The sequence below is a fragment of the Caretta caretta genome, chromosome 9 (assembly GCF_965140235.1).
Source record: "Caretta caretta isolate rCarCar2 chromosome 9, rCarCar1.hap1, whole genome shotgun sequence".
Lineage (NCBI taxonomy): Eukaryota > Metazoa > Chordata > Testudines > Cheloniidae > Caretta > Caretta caretta.
Genome location: NC_134214.1, coordinates 97617636 through 97637653, shown reverse-complemented (window position 1 = coordinate 97637653; position 20018 = coordinate 97617636). Strand labels below are relative to the sequence as shown.

General features: G+C 44.8%; 2 long non-coding RNA genes across 4 annotated transcripts in view; one reads left to right on the top strand and one right to left on the bottom strand.

Annotated features, from left to right (window-relative positions):
• The window catches only part of LOC142073250 (uncharacterized), a 147357-nt gene that overhangs the window by 5183 nt on the left and 122156 nt on the right, over nucleotides 1-20018 (bottom strand). Inside the window, exon 2 of the long non-coding RNA XR_012670038.1 lies at nucleotides 8969-9258. This is a non-coding gene — a long non-coding RNA (uncharacterized LOC142073250). The remainder of the gene's footprint in view (nucleotides 1-8968; nucleotides 9259-20018) is intronic.
• The window catches only part of LOC142073249 (uncharacterized), an 87568-nt gene that overhangs the window by 35822 nt on the left and 31728 nt on the right, over nucleotides 1-20018 (top strand). The gene's annotated exons all lie outside the window — the stretch shown is intronic.

Genomic DNA, 20018 nt, shown 5'->3' with positions numbered 1-20018 from the left:
ACCTGGCAACACACAGTGGATGTGCAGTTCCAGCATTCCAGAATGCGGGCATGGGGCTGCCTCAGTAGAAGTGCCGGATGGTAATCAGCCACTAACTGTTTTTACCCCCAGTAGGGGAAACACACATTCTGCGGCTAATTTTGTTCCCCAGATAGCTGCAGAGATTAAAAAAGTTTCCTTAAAAGGTTTGCGTTACTAAAGTCAGAGCAAGAAAACAAATGATAATTATATTAGTGCTGAATACCGATGAGTAACAGCCATTTATAGGTTAGACAGCTCTTTATAGGATGAACTAGAAAAGTTGTCTAGGTTGAGTATGTATTTATTACTTTGATTTATATCATTCATCTAATTCAAACATGAAGGCCACTATTCTGCTACCTGGATTTACATTGAGTAGGACCTTCCTCCATGAACAGTTGTATTATTGTAAACAATGGGACTGCTTCTGCCTCTCAGATGTCCTTTATTTCCAGGAACATCACTTGAGTCCCAATTACCTGCATTCCACACAAATTTGGGGTCCCCTGGTATTTACAATTGAGAAATATTTATATCAGAAATGAAGACCCATGAAACAATAGAGACTGTGGACAGAGTTATTTGTGCTAAAGAAAGGAATCCCACCACACATCAAGGTTTTGGCAAGATCAATGTTGTGTGTCCCTTCTCGGGGGTCATTGCAACACAGTGTGCCCCACATTTAGGCCTTTGGGATTTTGCATGGACTAAGGTTAAGGTAGCAGTCATGAATCAAGATGGTTGGGGTTGGCCCCAAATTCATAAACAATTTGACATTCCAAAGCTACATTACAAAAATGACACACAGCTGTGTCAAAGAAACTTCCCACCAGACTGGGACATTGATCCTACCCCTCAAAAAGCCTGATTTAGGTGGATACAAAGGAGTTAGCAATGTTCTCTGGAGGTCAGCAAACTCCAGCCCTGTCACACTGCTGCAGTTACATTCTTGAGCCCAGGAAATGATGCAACATCTATTCGCTGTCTTGACCTTTCTGATCTAGTCCAATAATATGTATGACAAATTTTAATATAATGTTTAATTTTTTTAAATTGCATTCCAAACAATGAGAAAACCTTTTTTTTTTTTAAAGTAAACCCTGTTTTATTTGAAGGTCATTTATGTGTTGTGGTGTGTTATGCCAGCCTAAATCAAATGCATTGGATTAGGGCATGTGATGTAATTGATGTGAGTGTTGCAACTGCATGTACTAACTGGAAAGCTAGGAAAGAAACAAGTGAGAACTTTGAGAAAAAGAAGAAAATGTTTTTCAAAGGGAAAATTTTTGCTTTTTTTTTTAAATGCTTTTCATTATAAGATTTTATTTTATTTTTCTGCATAGCTCCTTTGTGACTTGTTATTAGAAAACTGGTAAGAAAAACTCTAAGTCCACCTGCTATTAGACAGTCTCCGTATACGTATACATATAATTACATTACAGCTGGTGGGGAAACTTGGGTTTTTTTTTTCCTTGCAGAAAATGTTGACTTTTCATCAAAAAAACAAACACTCCAAAAACTGATAATTTTTCAGCAACCAAAACCCAAATATTTTTGTCTGAAAACTGCCAAAAAATTCAGATTTTGGGTTTCTAGTTTTCTGATGAAAAATCAAACATTTTCAAGGAAAATGCACACTTTATGTGACAATTTTTAGTCAAACACCCAATTTTCAGTTGAAAATAAGTTGGAAAAATTTCAATCAGCCCTAATATATATACAAATTTATCTGTGCTTTCAAGTATATTTAAGACTTCAGAATATGTCCAGCCTATTTAATTAGTACAACCAATGGGCCAACATTTTCAAAGTTTGGTGCATCAAGTTAGACAGCTAAGTCCACATTTAGCCAACTAAATAAAGGCCAGCTATTCAAAGGTGCTCAGTCCCCACAATCGCTACGAAAGCCAATCTCTCATTATTATACTGGAGTCACTGGGGGGTTGCTACCTATGACAATCAGACTATTTATTTAAGTGTGCAGCTTTAGGTACTCTCGTTTAAAAATGTTGGCCTTGAATGCTCAATGCCTCGAACCAGATTATGTAGTCAAGGTAAAATTTAATTTATTATTATTGTGTCTGAGCGAGACAGGCCCTGCCTACTAGTGGCCTTAAAGTTGAGGACCAGGACTTATAATTACATCTGGAATTGAATAGTGATCTAGCAGAAGGCATGAGGACTGGTGTAACATGCTCTTGGCTGCTGCATTGCGTACAAATTGGGGTTTCTGGGCCAGAGCCTTGGTCTTCTATCCAGCTGCTTTGCCCTACAGGGGCAACAGGGCATTCCTGTGGCATAGGTCAGTCTTTGGCAGTGAAAAGGCAGCGCATCTAGTTTGTCACCAGTGGGAGAGGGTGTGGCCAAGGAGCACTGCACTTTGGTGATTCTCAGATAGCACAATGGGATGTAACTTAGACTTCTCTAAATTATGCCAAGTGCTGGACTGGCCCATGGTCAACCTCAGGATGGGAAGGGGGAGGGAGGTGGCTTAGAACCATCTTTTCTCCCACTCAGTCCCTGCGCTGAGTGTCGCTCAGCCAGATCTATCTGGTTTTCATCTTCTGCACTGCTGAGTGAAGGTGGCAAGAGCATGGGTGACAATGTCCATGTTCTTGTCTGAGGGTATGTCTACACGATGAAATTAGGTCGATTTTATAGAAGTTGATTTGAGAGGAATGGGCATAATCCCCCAGCAAGCCAGAGATGGAAGAAGGTATTTCTTGCATTGACATTGAGTAGGAACCAAGATTAGGTTAATAAGACCTGAGGCTTTGTACTGTAATGGCAATAAGCAGGTGGGTGCCCTGGATAGAGTGTGAGGTTGATATCTTGTTTAGCTCCTTAGGGTATGTCTACACTTCAGTTAAAACCCCGCGGCTGGCCCATGCCAGCTGACTTGGGGCAAGCGGCTGTTTAATTGTGGGGTAGAGGTCTAGGACCCTGCTTAGTGGTTCCCTCTTCCTTTCAGTATCATTTCTGTGCTGCCTGGTTTATGCTTGAGCCAGCTGTTTTCCATCCAAAAGCTTTTCCATCTCAGGCGTTGTGACATCTCTGTGAGACCAATGAGTGCAGCTGCCGAGAGGAGATGTAAATCTGGGAGTTGGCAGCATGCTGGTGGCCCAAAGGCTGTCGTATCTCATGACCTCTCCAGAAGGCCTCTTGTTTTGGAAAGGAGGAGAGAAATTGATGTCTATTGGACTCCACATGTGAGGGCTCTAGGGGACAAGCAGAAGCTGTCGTTTATGACTTCCTGGGATCCCTTGGAAAGCAAGAACTGAAGCCAGTAGTCCACTCAGTCAGCTCTATTGAAGGCTACAAACAGGACACACCTTACTGTTTACACCGCTGGATCTCTCTCCATAGCCACAAACAGGTCATCCATCAGTGCTACCAAAGGTGTCTTTGTACCATGTCCTTAGAAGGAAGCCTGAGTTTCAAGGGGCTAACATGTTGGCAGAGGTCGGATGTTCTTGGAACTCGGTCACAACCTCCTATCGCTAGTTTTGCATGGGAAAGGGAGTGTAAAGACTGGATGGCAGATGGTGAATTCATGCTTCAAAGAGGTCAAACTGCTATTGATGATTATGATCAGAAGAGTGACAGGTTTTTCCTCACTGTCTTTCATCAGCCATGAGGGGCAGGGCTCTGTTTCATGTTTAGTGGCCTGGATATCCCTCAGAGCATCCACGGACTTGGTATGATAGGGTCAAATTGCCCTGAAGAAATGAGACAGTCGTTGCTCTGGTTTGGTAACCTCTAGTCTGGCTAGGCAGTCTTGAACTGTATTGTTTTCAGCAAAGTAGGAAAAAAGCTCTTCATAGTAGCACTAGGGCCTGAGGTCTAGTTACTGCATTTGGGCTGATTTGCCAGATAGCCATGCTGCATAGTTTTACCTGCCTTAATATTGCAGATGTTGTGACAGAGGAGTAGATTCTTTACAGCTGAGGGGCATTCTTGTGAGAACTCCTTGGCTGCTGGTGAAAAGATTCTGCCTATCAGTTGCTCTCCCTCCCTGTAACCCACATACGCACTTTTCTTTTCTCACCCCAGTTTGGAATTAGATTTACTCACCACCAGCAAAATTCAGAGGTGACTGGTATGGGGGATTGCACTACATGGGCGTCAAGCTAAGTAAGTAAATTTAATGGAGGCTAAGAATCAAAGTAGGGTAATAAATATATACATATGTTGAGAGGGCCGGAAGATGACGTAAGTTATACCACTCTAGCCTTGCTTAGATTCATGTCTGAATTTGGCCTAGTAGAACTATGCAACTCCAGTGCTATGCTAGAGAACACCGCAGTTAACTCCCATAAGACATTATCCAGGCAGATCTCGGTTATGCAAATAAGGTCAGGTGCCTTATATGAAATACTCTTGTGAAGGACACTGGTTGTTTGGGTGACTGGTCTTGTATTCATCAACAAGAGCCTCAGCTTCTTCGGCCACAGACCAGAATGGGGTCAGTTGGACTGTCAATATACACCTGTCCTTTGGACTTTTCCTGTGACTTGGACTTGGGTGGTGTCCTCCCTGCCTGCTAGGATGGGGATTTGGGAAGCTGAGGCCTTTCAGAGGGTACATGGCCCTCTGAAGGAGTCAGGGGCCCAACCTACCTCTGACAGGCTCTGCAGTGGGGAATGAGGCAACTCAGGTTTACCTGGGACTAGTAAAGTCACTGAGTAACTGGGAGGTAGTTAATGATTCAGGGTAGCCCCCTGGGCATGATAAAAGGCTAAGGACTTCTGAGGAGAAAGGAAGCTCAGAGGATGGGAACTCCCAGAGAGCCTAGGCAAATGGGGTGGAGGGGAAGGAGACTGCACAGCTCTCCAGGCAGCCGAGAAGCCGGAGGCCTTACAGCAGAGGAAGCTGCTGGAACCAAGAGACTTTTGTTTTGGGACTTTGAAGGCGTCTTTTGACTCTGAGCTAGGAGCCCTTAAACCATTATACACATGCTCTTTTCAGAAGGCTTTACTGAAGGGAGAAACACTGCTGCTATGTGGAGGGTTGGGCATTCCCTTGACTGAGCTGCTTAAGTGACATCATTTTCCCCTCACTGAGGGCGAAACTGAGGCAGGCCACACGCAGCTGCACAGGGGTGCTTGGGAGGCAACATTGCCACTTCTACAAGGCCACCTGGGTTCCTTTGCATTGTGAAGTTGCTACAGCACTAGTCTGCCCTACCCTAAGACAGTGGTAATGTTGCTAAGCCCACTTGGCTGAAATGCTAGCATGGCGGTTCCCAAATGGACACAGCCAAGTGTGCAAGAGAACTGAGAGTGAGTAGTCCAAAGGGGAGCAGTTTTCCTCCTTCCCTTCCCCCAAGAGTTTGCACTGGGTACTACGTTACCCTCTTAGCGCCTTTCGTGTGGGAGGACCTTTGGCTGGACAGCAGGGAACAGGAGAAGCCCAGAATGCATCCCACCACTCCCCTGTCCCGTTTTCTGTGCAGCCATTGGTTGGGTAAGAGGGGAATGGGACCAGCTGATTGGGTGCCCCCCTCTGCCTATTTAAGCTAAGCCTGGGCTTTTCAAAAGCCTCTCTCCTCTCCAGTTAGCTGCCCAGCCCTCCCTCTCCTTAGCTGTAGATTGGGAACTGTGCTGCAGACTTGTCAGATTGCCTGACTTTTAGAGGTCAGAGAGAATTTTTCCCATTGGGCTAAATTGGGCTGGGGCCCAGTGGGTTCTTTTGCCTCCCTTGCAGCCTCTGGGAGGCTCAGATGGGTTAGAAGTAACAGGATTAGTGCTTCCTATAACACTGTTACAAGTACTGACTTGTTGCTAATTGTGGCTGTTTTCCAGTGCAGATAAAAGCTAACAGGGCCAGCTCCCTGAGGGAAATGAGTCCTGGGCTTGCCCCATTGGACCTTGTGCTCATGGAGGGAGGAGCCTGAAGTCTTTGCGGACCAAGGTTCCTCCCACAGCCTTGTAGCCTCAGTCACTCACCCTATTTATGTGGCAGTGGGGGGTTTCACAAATGAGCTGAAAGTCCATGAGGTAGACTGAGGAGGGCCTACCTTGAGTTATTGTTTGGTTTGTGGTTAAAGCCCTGTAATCCACCCTGGAACCAATGAAATGCCTTGTGTCTGAGAGCTGGGGCAGGCAACGTAGTATACATGTGTAACAATGCTGCCTCTGGCGGGACACAACTGAGAGTGTCAATTCAGGACAAATTGCTGAGAGCAGGGCAGTTACAGCCCAAGGCTGGGTTTCCTGTACCGTTAAGGCACACCAAACCAGCCAAAGAGAGAGGACTTTGGTCTCACTCCACTGGCTAATCATAAGTCATACACGCAATTCCCTTAGACACTCCAGTTTCCCAGTATTACCACCAGTGCCACTGGGGATGACTGGTTATGAAAACCAATACCCCAGTAAAAGAAAAAAGTTTCTCCCGATCCCAAAGGACCAAGCCCCAGACCCATGTCAATATACAAGTCAGATCTTACCCACAAATCACGCTGTTGCCAAGCCTTTAGAATCTAAAATCTAAAGGTTTATTCATAAAAGAAAGAAATATAAATGAGAGCTACAATTGGTTAAGTGGAATCAATTACATACAATAATGGTAAAGTTCTTCGTTCAGGCTTGTAGCAGTAATGGAATAAACTGCAGGCTCCAATCAAGTCTCTGGAATACATCCATAGCTGGGATAGGTCATTCAATCCTTTGTTCAGAGCTTCAGTTTGCAGCACGGTCCCTCCAGAGGTCAGAAACAGGATTGAAGGCAAAATGGAGGGGTTTCCAGGGCCTTTTATATTCTCTGCCATGTGGAAGGACACCCCTTTGTTCTTACTGTGGAAATCACAGCAGCAAGATGGAGTTCGGAGTCACATGGGCAAGTCACATGTCCATGCATGACTCAGTTCTTTACAGACTGATGCCATTGTTTCCATGTTAGTTTGAACATTCCCAGGAAAGCTCAGATGTGGATTGGCGTCTCCCAAAGTTCATTGTCAGCTAAGTGTTTCTTGACTGGGCACTTACTGAGACTAGTCCTTTCTCAAAAAGCTGACCAAATGCTTCACTGAGGCTACTTAGAATCAAAACACATTGAGATACAAGTACATAGCCAATATTCATAATTTCAAGTACAAAAATGATACACACATACAGATAGCATAATCATAACCAGCAAATCATAATCTTTCCATAGACACCTTACTGGTCCTCCTTTGTACAAGATTAGGTGCAACTATAGGACCTTGATTGAAACAATGATCTATACGGTCGCAGTTCATGTCAGCAGCATGCCCAAGGAATAATTAATGAAGTTGCGGCCTCCCATTTAAACATATCCCACGTGTCTGTAAGTCATCTGCCTGCTTATCCTGGTCAATGCGCCGTACTGTGTGAGAAGGGTCTTTTCTGAGCCTTGTTCACACCCTGGGGGCAGTAGTTTGTGGTGGTGAGTTTGTGCTGTGCAAAATCCTTCTGAATGCATTTGGCTTGAGTTCTCTCTCCAAGGTGTTATTACAAAACGCGGCACTGTCTTGGACAAGTCTCAAACTACACTAGATAAAGTGTCTCTGAGAGTCAAGTTTTGAAGTGACAGATAAATATTTTTTTCCACTGGGTTTCTGGTGGGTAATAGTGCTGCCCAATGGCTCGTTGGATATTAGAGCTAAATAACAAACCCCGGAACAATTGTACAATCTTGTTTTGGGATTTCTAGCGGCCAGGCAGCGATGGCCAAATTCATATACAAATCTCCCAAAGAGGCATCTCTTTCTCGAAGATGCAAACACAAAATGCTGGAAAGTTTCATAAAGGCTGCCGTGGATCCTGCAGAGCTCTCGCCGATGATGTTTTTTCAGCATTAGATTTGGGGGAATAGAGCAGAAAATTATTCACAAGGATTTATTTGAATAGAAATGCCTTTGGACTCCACAAATCCTTTTATTTCCTTTCCAGGAACACTTGCGTCAACGCATATTTGTTTGCAAACGTTGACCTCATGAAGATGTGTCGCACATACTCATCTTTATGAGGTCCACGTTTGCAAACAAATATGTGTTGACGCAAGTGTAGCGTATGTATGGGGTGGCCATCTTGAAAGCACTTCCTCAGGGAGCAGAAACCATACCATGTAACTTAGATGATCCATCACACAGTACCAATGACCAATTTCCAACCGGGGATGCTTAGCGATTAGTGCATGCGCCAAAATAGGTTTGCAATAAACAACTCACTGAAAGCCTGACCCAAAGTCACTTTAATTGAATGTGCAAATGTAGTAGCACAATTGCACATGTATTTGGGGGTAGGCCTAAGCGAGCTGATGCCCTTTGAAAATATGTCCATTCAGAGTGATGGGATCTTGGCTTATAAGGGATCTCCTTATAGACTCTCTACAGTAAACTGCAGAGGACTCAATTTATCTGTCCCAGGAAAATAAAGAGCTGTCCTGGATACCTTCTGTGAATATAGACTCTTCTAAAGTTGCTCAGTGTTTTGGCTGCCTCTCTGCTTAATATGGTGTGGCCCTGCCAGAAGCTCAGCGCAGCCGTGGTTCCATAAATCCGTGCATTGGTCAGCAATCTGTCATTGTGTTTTCATGCATCAATTTATTTTTTATTTTTATTTTGTGCAGGGACTTCATAAAGGGAATATATATGTAGTTAAGTTAAGGCAGGGGACAGCTAGGAACTTGTAACCCAGTTGTGGCAAAATTGTTGCTCTTTGGTTTTATGCCCTTAGCACATCTTCAGTGCAGAGAGGGCCATATTTTTGCCTCACTTAAAACAAAATGAAACAAACAAAAAATCTGGAAAAGGCCCAAGATTCTACATCTGGCCCTCAAACTGACACCTCACAGAAGCTAAGAGTGGACAGGGAGGAATGAAAATGATTGACTTGACAACAGTGCTGCACTGTTCTCCTGTGAAATAATTGAATGATCAAACCAAACTAAAAAATAAATCAGACAGCTAACGGTCACTCACCCAGTGAAGCCCTGCTTCCCAGCGATGTGCAGCTGAGCCCATGCTCTGGCTGTTCCTGCTGCAGGACACTTCATACGCCTGGTGGTGGGCAAAGGCGGGTTCAAGGGGAGCCATTAGACATACAGATTCCAAAGCAGAGTTATTTTTTCCTTTGCTTCCATGTCTGGTGGCTGCTGATCAGGTTTGTTTTTGCTTTGCAAGGAGTCAAGGGCTGTCCTGTGGTGTTTGCATTTGTATGCTGCTCATTTGCTGTCATTGTTTGCCAGGCTCTCCTGCATTGCGTCAGAAATCTAATAAAAAGAAAGCAGAGAAAAGCTTTGTTTATTGATTGCCATTTTCATATAACAGGCAGCAGATTGGGCATGGCAGTGAAGCTGCATCCATTTTTAACAGGCACTTTGGAAACAGTCACAACAGGACATACCTCCATGCTTCCACCACAGAGTCAATGTGAATCACTGATAATCCCCACAGACGTGCAGCTCCTGCGTGTACACAAAGTCCTGCTGGGCCTACAGACAACAGGCAGCTAATGGGGGAAGTGAAAGAACATAGATGGAGGCCAAATTCTCAGCTGGCATAACTCCATTGTGTTTCATATGCCAGCAGAGAATTTGACCCTGATCTCTAGGGGCCCAATTCTATGAGGCACCAAGGACCAGTTCCTCAAAGGTATTTAGGCTCCTAATGTCCACTGATTTCAATAGAAGATAAAAGCCTAAATACCCTTGAGGATCTGGGCCCATGTGTCTTCGCCTCCCATTGAAGTCAGCGGGAGCTGAGTGTGCCCTATATCTCTTGGGCGGGGCTCAACATCTAACAGAGTGTAGGCTGTAGCTCTGAAGGAGAGAGGTGTAGGAGCATAGTGGGAGTCTGCAGGGGGTAGATGGAGTGCCTCAGATTTGGAGGTGAGAGGAGAAGGTGTAGCAGAGCCAGCTACACATGAATCAGCTGACCTGTGACTTGTTTCTACATAAGCCTGCTTCCCCTTTCATGTCAACTTGGAAGGGAAAGAGAGTTGTTGGACTCGCAAATATAGGCACCCTGGAGTTTGAAATTGTACCTTTCCGCAGGACACAAACATTTTATTTATTACAAAACAATAATCTGCTGTGCAAGGAAACACAACACCTGCTGTTTAACTTGGGTGGCTTTACCCAGGATAAGGGAATGCTTTCCTGGCATCCATGGGTAAAAGACGGTTGGTTCTGCATCTGCACCTGAAAGTACCTCCAGCGTCACACTGAGCACAGAGACAACATACTCCTCTGCCTTGATCACAAGTCTGCATGAGAGCAAATGCATTACTGCCATGTCTGGCGAGGAGTTGGATTAAAAGTAACCATGGCATGCCTTGACACAGCTGCTTGCCTGAAAGATTTAAACTCCAAAATTAAATAGTGTTTTTTAAAAGATGTGTGGCAGCATTGCTCTGAGGTGAATCCCGCAGAATATGAGACCTTAGAGTGGATAAGAAGTTAGCAATGTAACTTACAAAATATTCAGTCGGAAGGATTAATTGTGAAATGGAACAGATGCTGAGGCAGAATATAGAATATAAAGCATTAATAAGGAAACCAGTTATGACCTCGTATTCTATTAGCAGCTTATGCAGCCTGTTAGGAAAACACCATACTGTATTATAGAGTGCCATATGGTATTGTACTAACTCAGTGCATAAATCCCTAATACAATTAGAAGCTCCACCTTCCATGTCAAATGAGAGCCTCCTATATTCTGTGCGTCCTTGTCTGCAGGGATTTGTGGATTGTTTAAGTGTAAAGGTACCAGGATGGATTTAAATATTCCATATGGAAGGAAAAGGGAAGAGTTCTTGCAGTCTTTCTAGTATAAAGCTTTCTATGCTAAGGCTTACGCTGCCTTCTTCCTACTCCTGATTCAAGATGATCCTTGGAGGTGGCTCATTGGTTTTCTTGCTGGAACTGGCTATCTGGATTGTTCAAACTCAGTTTAAGAGCATTCCTACAGTTTCTTTCAGTTGACAGTTTCATTGGTAGCATACACTATTTCACCAGTAAGTACTAGGCAGGGTCTGCAGGCATTGGGTTTATTGGTGCTAGCGGAGGAAACTCTATGCAGAATAGATATTACATTAAGAACGATCAAATTATTATGGCTCAGAAATCTGAGACCTTATTGCAAATATGGGGAAAATTACTCTTTCATCTGACAGGTTTCAGAGTAGCAGCCGTGTTAGTCTGTATTCGCAAAAAGAAAAGGAGGACTTGTGGCACCTTAGAGACTAACCAATTTATTTGAGCATCTGCTTTCATGAGCTACAGCTCACTTCATCATGAAAGCTTATGCTCAAATAAATTTGTTAGTCTCTAAGGTGCCACAAGTCCTCCTTTTCTTCTTTCATCTGAGTATGGCTTGATCTCTAAATGCTAATAGTTTAACAGTAGTTCAGGTCTGACCATTCATAGATCACATGTGAGAAATCATAGATCAAATGTGAGGGCTTATGGCACATCTAGGAAAACTTTACTTTTCTAGTTATACATGGCACCACTTTCAGTTCCTAAGAGACTAGGAGAAGTTTGGATCCAACCATTCGTCCAATGAGACTCTCCAGATTATACAAGACTAAAAGGAGACTGTATCCAACTGTTCCTTCATACAGTGAAACATTCATTCAGAACAGCAAGATTCTAAATTTCATTTTTTTCCAATATTTATCTTTCTTTGTTATATCTAAAAAAATATGACAAAGTAAAGTAATAGTATCTGATTGCTCAAGGAAAACCTGCAGCTATTTCATTTCATAGACATACAACTGGGAGACGCTTTCATGTCCTGGAATATTGTACATGATATTTCCCATCTCAGTTTTGATGCTACATTATATATTATTTTATCTCTTAAATTTTCATTTAATTGTTTTTATAAAAGAAAGCAAACCTTGGCATCTTTAGGAACTCCATGTTGGTAAATGCTGAACAAAAACATCTTTTCAAATTTCCAGTTTCGAATATAAAATATTTATTTCATTCCACAGTGGTACAAACTGAAAAGTAACCATTTATCTTGCAGTGATATTTATCTTATCGGCGTGAGATGGGGAATTCTCCTATTTCTGCCATGTGATCTCTTTGACCTCACTTTGCTGCACTAAGATAAACACTAATATTTTAATTTGTATCATTTCATGATTAGTAGTTGAGAACTGAAATCCAGTTGAATCAACTCATGCAAAACTCAGAGGAAGTTAACTATTATTATTTATTTGTATTAAAGTTGGATCTAGAGGCCCCCAATACAACGGGAGCCCTATTATGCTTGGCACTTCATGAACACACAGGGTACGTGTGATGGGGCATTTACCCCATACCAGCCTTGAAAGGGTTAACGAGGCTGAGAAGGAGACCAATTAACTTGATGATGCACCTGATGGAGAGCCAGAGCCAGAAAGGCTGATTGGAGATGGAGTCCAGCTGAGAAGGAAGGGGGTGGTGGGAGGGGAACTGGTATAAAGATAGGAAGTTGGCAGCAGGAAGGAGCTGTTGGGGAAGTAGTCGGCAGTCACTCCCTGGGGGAAGGGAGGTGTGTTTGGGGGCTACAGTGCGAATTAGCCTGTGGCTCCTCCCTGGGAGGAGGAAGTTTGGGCTGGTAAACCTAGAGCAGAGGGGAGCCAGAAGGTAGAGCTGAGAAATAGGAAGGAGTCCAGGGGACGAATGTGCTCTGGGAGCGTGTAGGTCACTTTTGCTAGAGAATGGATTCCTGGTCTGGAACCCGGAGTAGAGGTTGGGCCCGGGTTCCCCTTCCAGCCACAAGAGGAGTGGCACTGTCAGGACAGCAAAGGAATGACTGCCATTTTTGTATGGAAGGACTTTGATACCCTGGAGGTGAGGACTGTAGTGACCTGGCTGGAGGGCTGAGTCATGAAGGAGCAGCCAGAGGAACAGAGAGACCACAGAGGGAGGAACTGACAGAAGGGTGGACCCCAGGAAAGTGTGTCTCCACTGCTTTCAGAGGTACGACTGCAGCATGTGTAGACATACCTGACCTAGCTTTGATCTATAACAATAGCAGTGAAGATGCAGCAACACGGGTGGCATGGCAGTGCAGACTAGCTGCTTGAATACATCCCCAGGGTCCTGGGTGGGCTTGTGCAGCCCATGCTGCCATGACTTCACTGCTATTGTTATTTGAGCTAGTTTGAGCAAAGCTAGTTTTGATCACTGTCTATGCATGCTGCAGTCACAGGTCCGACTGTACTGCAGAATACCTCCAACGAGAGACAGACCTTGTCTTTGGGTTTGTCTACACAGTGCATTAGCTGCACAACGGGTGTAAATTCAAGGGTATGCTAGTGTCAGGCACTAACTGGCCCATGTGGACCCTGCTGGCATCCATTAAAAATTCCCTAGCACATGTTAATGTAGTACTGTTTGAGCCGGGAATAAAACATAGGTCTTCTGATTTCCAGTCCAGTGCCCCATCCACTGGACCACAGAACTCTTCCATGAGTAAGGACTGTAGTTTGCGGCCCTATGTATTAGGAAATATACCACTCACACTATTCAATTTTCCTTTGAATTTGTTTCAAGAACTATCTGATCCCGTCTCGTTTTAATCCTCCTTAAATTGGGAAGGATAAAGAAATAACATGTTTTATTTCCCCCCTTTTACAAGCTTTCAATCCCCCTCTTTCTTCAGCCAGCAGAAGTAGAGGCAGGGGCTATGGAATAACTACCTTCTCACACTATCCATTCATGCACTGATTTATAAATTGCCCATTTGTTCACCTGATGCAGCATATTCTAATATGATAAAATTCTAAATATATTTTGACTGAAATTTCCCAGCTAAATGAGAGCACAGCCAAAATATAGATGGACCAAATTGAGATTTTGTTTTCACCATTTTCGTGACCTAGTGTTTGAATGCTATAGCATGTATTTTGGGGGCTGGAGTAGTGAGTTCTAACCAGGGAGCTCGCTGTATATGAGCAGTATTCACAGTCTGCTTGCTCTCCAGTGTTATACAAGTTGTACAGAATTAATAAAAATATTGTGCAAGAGGTTTCTGCCACACAGCTCTGCTAGTAAATAGGCAAGCAACTGATGCTGTTTTCTAGAAGCTGAACAAGCCAAAGAGATGTCAGGGATAGACAGTGAGCAATAGAGTTAGAAATCAGCAAGAACATCTAGTACCGCTTCAGGGGCCGGATCCAATGTCAATAGGAGTCCAATTAACTTTATTGGGTATTAGAGCAAGCATTTGGGTCTCAAAAAGACCAAGACTTTGGTAAATAGGATGACTAGCCTTTGCTGGATCAGTTGGAATAATCTATTTGGAATATTTTTTCAAAGAGCTGCAGTTCGTGAAAGAAAAACCCAAACCATCAGGTGCGTTAAAGTAGCCCGAGTGAAGGTCTGATGTACACAATGGGGGTATGCATAGCACCAACTCCACCTTCTCACTGACCCTCGTTACGTTACTGGGGGCCGCCCTTCTCGCAAGGGTGGCCTGCTGGTTTGCAATGTGTGTCCAGTATCTCATGCCGACACAAGCTTTACTTTCTCATCCCCTTCTCCTTTCCAGGGACAAATGTGAGGGAGTGACCAATGATGAATTAACACTTTGTTATCCTGGGCAAAGATGGGAAATGTTGCTGGCAGCCATTCTGCCTAAGAACAGGAAGTAAAAAGAATTTACCCGTGCCTCTGTTCGTGTGTGTGTGTAGGGGATCAGCAGCACATTCAATGAAGAGGTGAAACTTTTAAGGATATTCCAAAGTGCACTGGATAGATGCGTGCAAGTGATTTAGACAATCAGTGGGCTAGAATGAAACACACCTGAGTGAAATGAATAAGGAAGAGATCCTTCATCTGTGCATTTTCTCTTTGGCACACTATATGTTGGTCTGGCCAGTCTTCTTCATGGGTTAATGTGTTGATGGCTGTGGCAATTGCAAAGAAAATCCCACTTTTTACATGCTTTTGTTTCTTTCTTTGCCCTTGTAATGAATCCCTGGTTGCAAACGGACAACACTGTTGGCAACATAACTGTATGCCGGGGTCTCATGCCCCAAGAGCTTTAGTTCTAAAACGACAGCCCTCCACCACTTGAGCTAAAGGAGCCTCTCCATTGGTTAGCATGGTAGTGTTAGGATTAACATGCACTGTAATCCAAATGGGGGAGGACAACACAGTCCCATGGGAGGGGTCTGACATAACATGTTGCAGAGGGCGACGGTGACTCTGACCCACTTCGGGCCCTGTCGTGTATGGTGGAGAATGCCTCCAGTGAGGTGCTGACTGCCCTCATCTCACTTTGCTCATTGCCCTTAGCACACGCTGAAGAATATACTCGTGTTGGGTATTGATAGCAGGCAGAAGTCTTTCCTTCCACCGCCAGGTCTCTCTCACAGGAGCCCCTCCTGACGCTCTTTGCAAGAGGCTCAGCGGGAGGGTAGTGAACTTTCTCACTTCGTGGTTGATCCCATGTGCCCCACTCCACAGCTGTTCCACTCCTGACCATTCTAAACAGGGGCGGGGCAGACTCACCTGCTGGGGAATGACAATGAAGTGGACTCTTCACATCCCTTTCCTCAGGGCTTGCCCTGCTTCCAACAACAACAGGCTCAAAACCACGACACATCAGTTAAAACGACGGGTTCTGACCACCTATTCACACCCCCCCCCAGGAGGAGAGAGGATGCTGTCTCCTTTTACCAGCTTCCTCTTTCCTCGTATAACTCTGCCCACCTGCCATGGGCAAGGCCCCTTGTGTGTCACTGTACCTCATCCTAAGCATCCTTATAGGAACTTTTTCTTGAAGTACTAAAACCTTTTGGCTGGGCTGAGATTTCAGTGCTGTGTATTGGCAGGTGAAAGAGGAGGGCACTCCGGGATAGACACAGGCAGGTATCTCTGGATAGATCATGCTAATTAATGAACTTGTGAGCATGACTGAACCAATTAGAGCTAGGTCTGTTTAGGACTGACACCTTGAATTATGCAAATTACCCATCAGCCGGGGGCTGGGAAGAGAATCAATGCTGGAAAGTGAGTGGGGCTTCCATCAGCGATTGGGAGAACTGTCTGGCTTTTAAAAAATATTTTACGACCTATTTATTTCATTGAAGGGGGAAACAATAGAGTATGAAATAATTACCTTGCTGGGATGAGGCAGCTCATTTTATTTGCTACCTGTATGGCATTCCCAGAGTTATTTTACTGCTCTCACGACTGTCCCGTCATCCCCCCTGGTGGTGGTAGCTGCTGAATGATCACTGCATGGGTTCAGTGTTAATATTGCATCTTTCTGGAGTGTTAACCCCACATGCGTTGGCTTTGAAAGGTTTCACTTTGGCTAGGGAGGAGTAAGAATTTGTGAGGCCAATAACTTTTAAATATTGAACCCTTTCCTCCCCTCCCACTTTTTCCCCTTTCAGCCTATGGCCATTAGTGCCAATTATTGCAGATTTCTAGTGACGCCACTTATTTTACCATCAACATTTCCCCCCCCATGTCTGTGTCATCTGTGGGAGTCCCTCATTTAGAACAGACCTTCTTAAATTTTCAGTGGTCTTAGGCTTTCTTTCCTTTTATTGGAGGAACAGCTCTTAGTTGGGTCATTTGTTCCCTCCTTTGTCCAATTCTCACTTATTCTGTTTCTGCACAGCAGACAGGGAAGTGAGGCAAAGGAGGTGGAAAGCCATCTTTACATGCCCTGCTATTCTGGGGCCATGAAGGACCCTCCCTGGCCTTGGTGTAAATTACAGTAGCCCTGAGTGAGGTTCTTCTAACTTCTGCTGCGCTTCCCAGGATTCTAATAATTTGCATTCACGTGGTACTTTCTTACAGCACCTTGCAGACATCACTGCTCACAGTGCCAGCATGTGTCTGTGGGGGGGATTATTTCCATTGTGCAAAAGGGAAACTGAGTTACCGAAAGGCCAAGTGACTTACCCACAGGCACACACTGAGTCAGTAGGAGATGGCTTCCTCTCCCATTCCCATTTAGGGCCTTCTTCCAAGCTGATCCCCGGGCTTGTGTTGCCTCCCTATCCTCATTTATTAAGGGCCCCCTCTCCACACACCTCTTCCACCGGTCCCACCAGAACGAGGCCGCTCAGCTGAGTGGACCAAGAACTCTGGGTTGTGGTGCAGGCACTCAGTAGACACCCAGCACTTCTCAGGTTTTGGTTCTTTGTGGCTACCTTCTGGTCCCCACCTAGATCCCAAATGCTGCTTCAGCAGTGTATGGGGCTATAAAGAGGTCACAAGATCTGAGGAGAATTCCCCAGCACAGGGGCAGAACAGGGCTGACCATAAGCAGCCCTATGGTGCCCCCCAGGCCCAAGCATAGGGAGTACCCTGGGGGTAAATCAGGGGCAGGAGGGGAGTTCAGGGCTGCAGTCCATAGGCAGCCATGGGGAGGCTCCCGTAAGGCAGTGCAGTGTCTAGCCCTACGTGTATTGCTCCTGATTAGTATTAGTAGCTCTTGCTCTGTAGTGACCATCTGTCCCTGGATTTCTCTTGGTGCAAGACACGTGTACGTATTTTTTGTTACAGAAACTGTGATAATACTGTGTTCAGCTGAAGATTTCATCCAGTTTAGATTTTTAAAAGGTTTATTTGTTTTTTTTCCCCTGTCCTTAGTAATTACAAATTGTTTAAAGCTTGGTTTATTCTCTAAGTCTCTTAAGTTGCGAGGTGATCACTCATTTCTGATTGGGGAACTTCATAGCTGGCACTAATAAAAAGTCCAGAGCATTTGCAAAGGGAGAATTCAGCATAAAGGGAAGAGCTATTTTGTTCTTTCAGAAAAAGGAATTTTAGCAGGTGGCTGTCTCTCAAAAGCCTTGTCAATTTCTATGTTCAGAGGCAGCTGTTAACTGACTGATCCTTACAGCTCCCTTCTAAAGAAGAGATTGTTACCCTCACTTGGGGAAATGAATGCAGGGTGTTTGTGTGACTGGCTTTCCTCTGCAGTGGAAATCGGGAGTTGCTGGAAACTAGTCCGAGCCACAGACCAGACCTCTTCTCTACAAAAGAGAAACAAATCCAAATGTAGGTTTCAGAGTAGCAGCCGTGTTAGTCTGTATCCGAAAAAAGAAAAGGAGGACTTGTGGCACCTTAGAGACTAACCAATTTATTTGAGCATAAGCTTTCATGAGCTACAGCTCACTTCATCGGATGCATGCAGTGGAAAATACAGTGGAGGGATTTTATATACACAGAGAACATGAAACAATGGGTGTTACCATACACACTGTAAGGAGAGTGATCAGGTGAGGTGAGCTATTACCAGCAGGAGAGTGGGGGGTGGGAGGGGAACCTTTTGTACTGATAATCAAGCTGGGCCATTTCCAACAGTTGACAAGAACATGTGAGGAACCGGGGGGGTGGGGTGGGGAATAAACATGGGGAAATAGTTTTACTTTGTGTAATGACCCATCCACCCCCAATGTAAACCTTCTTTGCTGGTGAAAGCAGGAATGACCAGAGGCTCCAATGAGCCTCCTTAATTGGCAGCAGGCTAGGCAGTGTTCTAACAGAGACACCCATGCCCAGTAAAGGTATGGCCTAGTCCGTGTGGGAGGGTGGATGACTTAGACCCTTTCTCTGTAGAGCATGAGGCCCAGGGAATTAAAATCTGTTAAGTACCTAGCTTTGCTGTCCTCCTGCGCAGCTGCACTTGCCTTGGAAGACTCTTCTGGGTCTGAATGAAGCAAGCACCTGTTGCTGATTACAATTGAAACTGACTCTTTTGCTCCAATTAAGCAGAATCAGGGGAAGCGGATACAATAGATAAACTCCTCTAGGATGGGCATCACGAAGGATACTGGGAGGAAGACTCCAGAGCACCCCTGAAATGCCTAAGGGCTATGAGGAGTGGGAAGCCATGGCTACTCCAATGTAAATGAGGCGGAGCCCAGATTACACAGCACTGGGGACTGTGCTAGGCATGGACTATAGGTCTTTAGTTGCTATCACAGGTCAAAGACTGGATAAGACGTTCAGCCGAATATTCTTAGAGCATCATATCTGTAGGCAAATATGCTGTCTCCAGATTTCCTGCTCGAAGATGCATTGCTTGCTGGCTGGCAGTGACTTCAGCAAGGCGATTTGTTGCTCTAAAACAGTGGTTCTCAAACTGTGGATTGGGACCCCAAAGTAGGTTGTGACCCCATTTTAATGGAGTCACCAGGGCTGGCGTTTAGACTTGCTGGGGTCTGGGGCCGAAGCTTGAGACCCACTGCCCGGGGCCAAAGCTGAAGCCCAAGCCCCACCACCCAAGGTTGAAGCCTGAGGGCTTCAGCCCTGGGTGGTGGGGCTCAGGTTACAGGCTCCTCACCTAGGGTTGAAGCTCTTGGGCTTCGACTTTGGCTCCCCTGCCTGGGGCAGAGGGATTCGGGCTTCAGTTCCCCCTCCTGGGGTCATGTAGTAATTTTTGTTGTCAGAGGGAGGTCGTGGTACAATGAAGTTTGAGAACCGCTGCTCTAAAAGAAAAAAAGCCTTTAATAAGACATGGTGACCTATCTCTCATCTGAGTGTGACTGAAATACTCACACATACCATCAAGAATGGAACTGCTAAAAGCTCCTTCAGTGAAATCGCGAATACAGCAAGGCAATAAATTAATAGGAAATAGACATTATCTACTGACTGACCTTCTCAGTAAGTTAAACAGCTTTTGTTTTTACCTTGGGGCATCTGGCTGCCTGACATGGCCAATTATCCTATGATAACATCAACTTCACTGGGTCTTATTGCTTCGTTATGAAACTGCTTTGGTTCGTAATGCATTCCGATCAGCTGGTGAACATTCTTGGGAAGGGAGATTAATCTGCTGCGTGAACTGTTCAGTACTTCTAACCCCTGGTCGCTTTTCCAAATTGCATATTTCGTTGGCTCGTAGCACTAACTGGCTTCCCCAGCAATCTGAGCAGAACCCATTCCATCCTGGATGGCTTCCCAGGAGCCATCATTGCCCTAAAACACCATGCAACTCCAGCTGCCGATTAGCTATTGGTCACGAAGGAAGGGAAAAATGTTCCTATAATGTTGCAGGG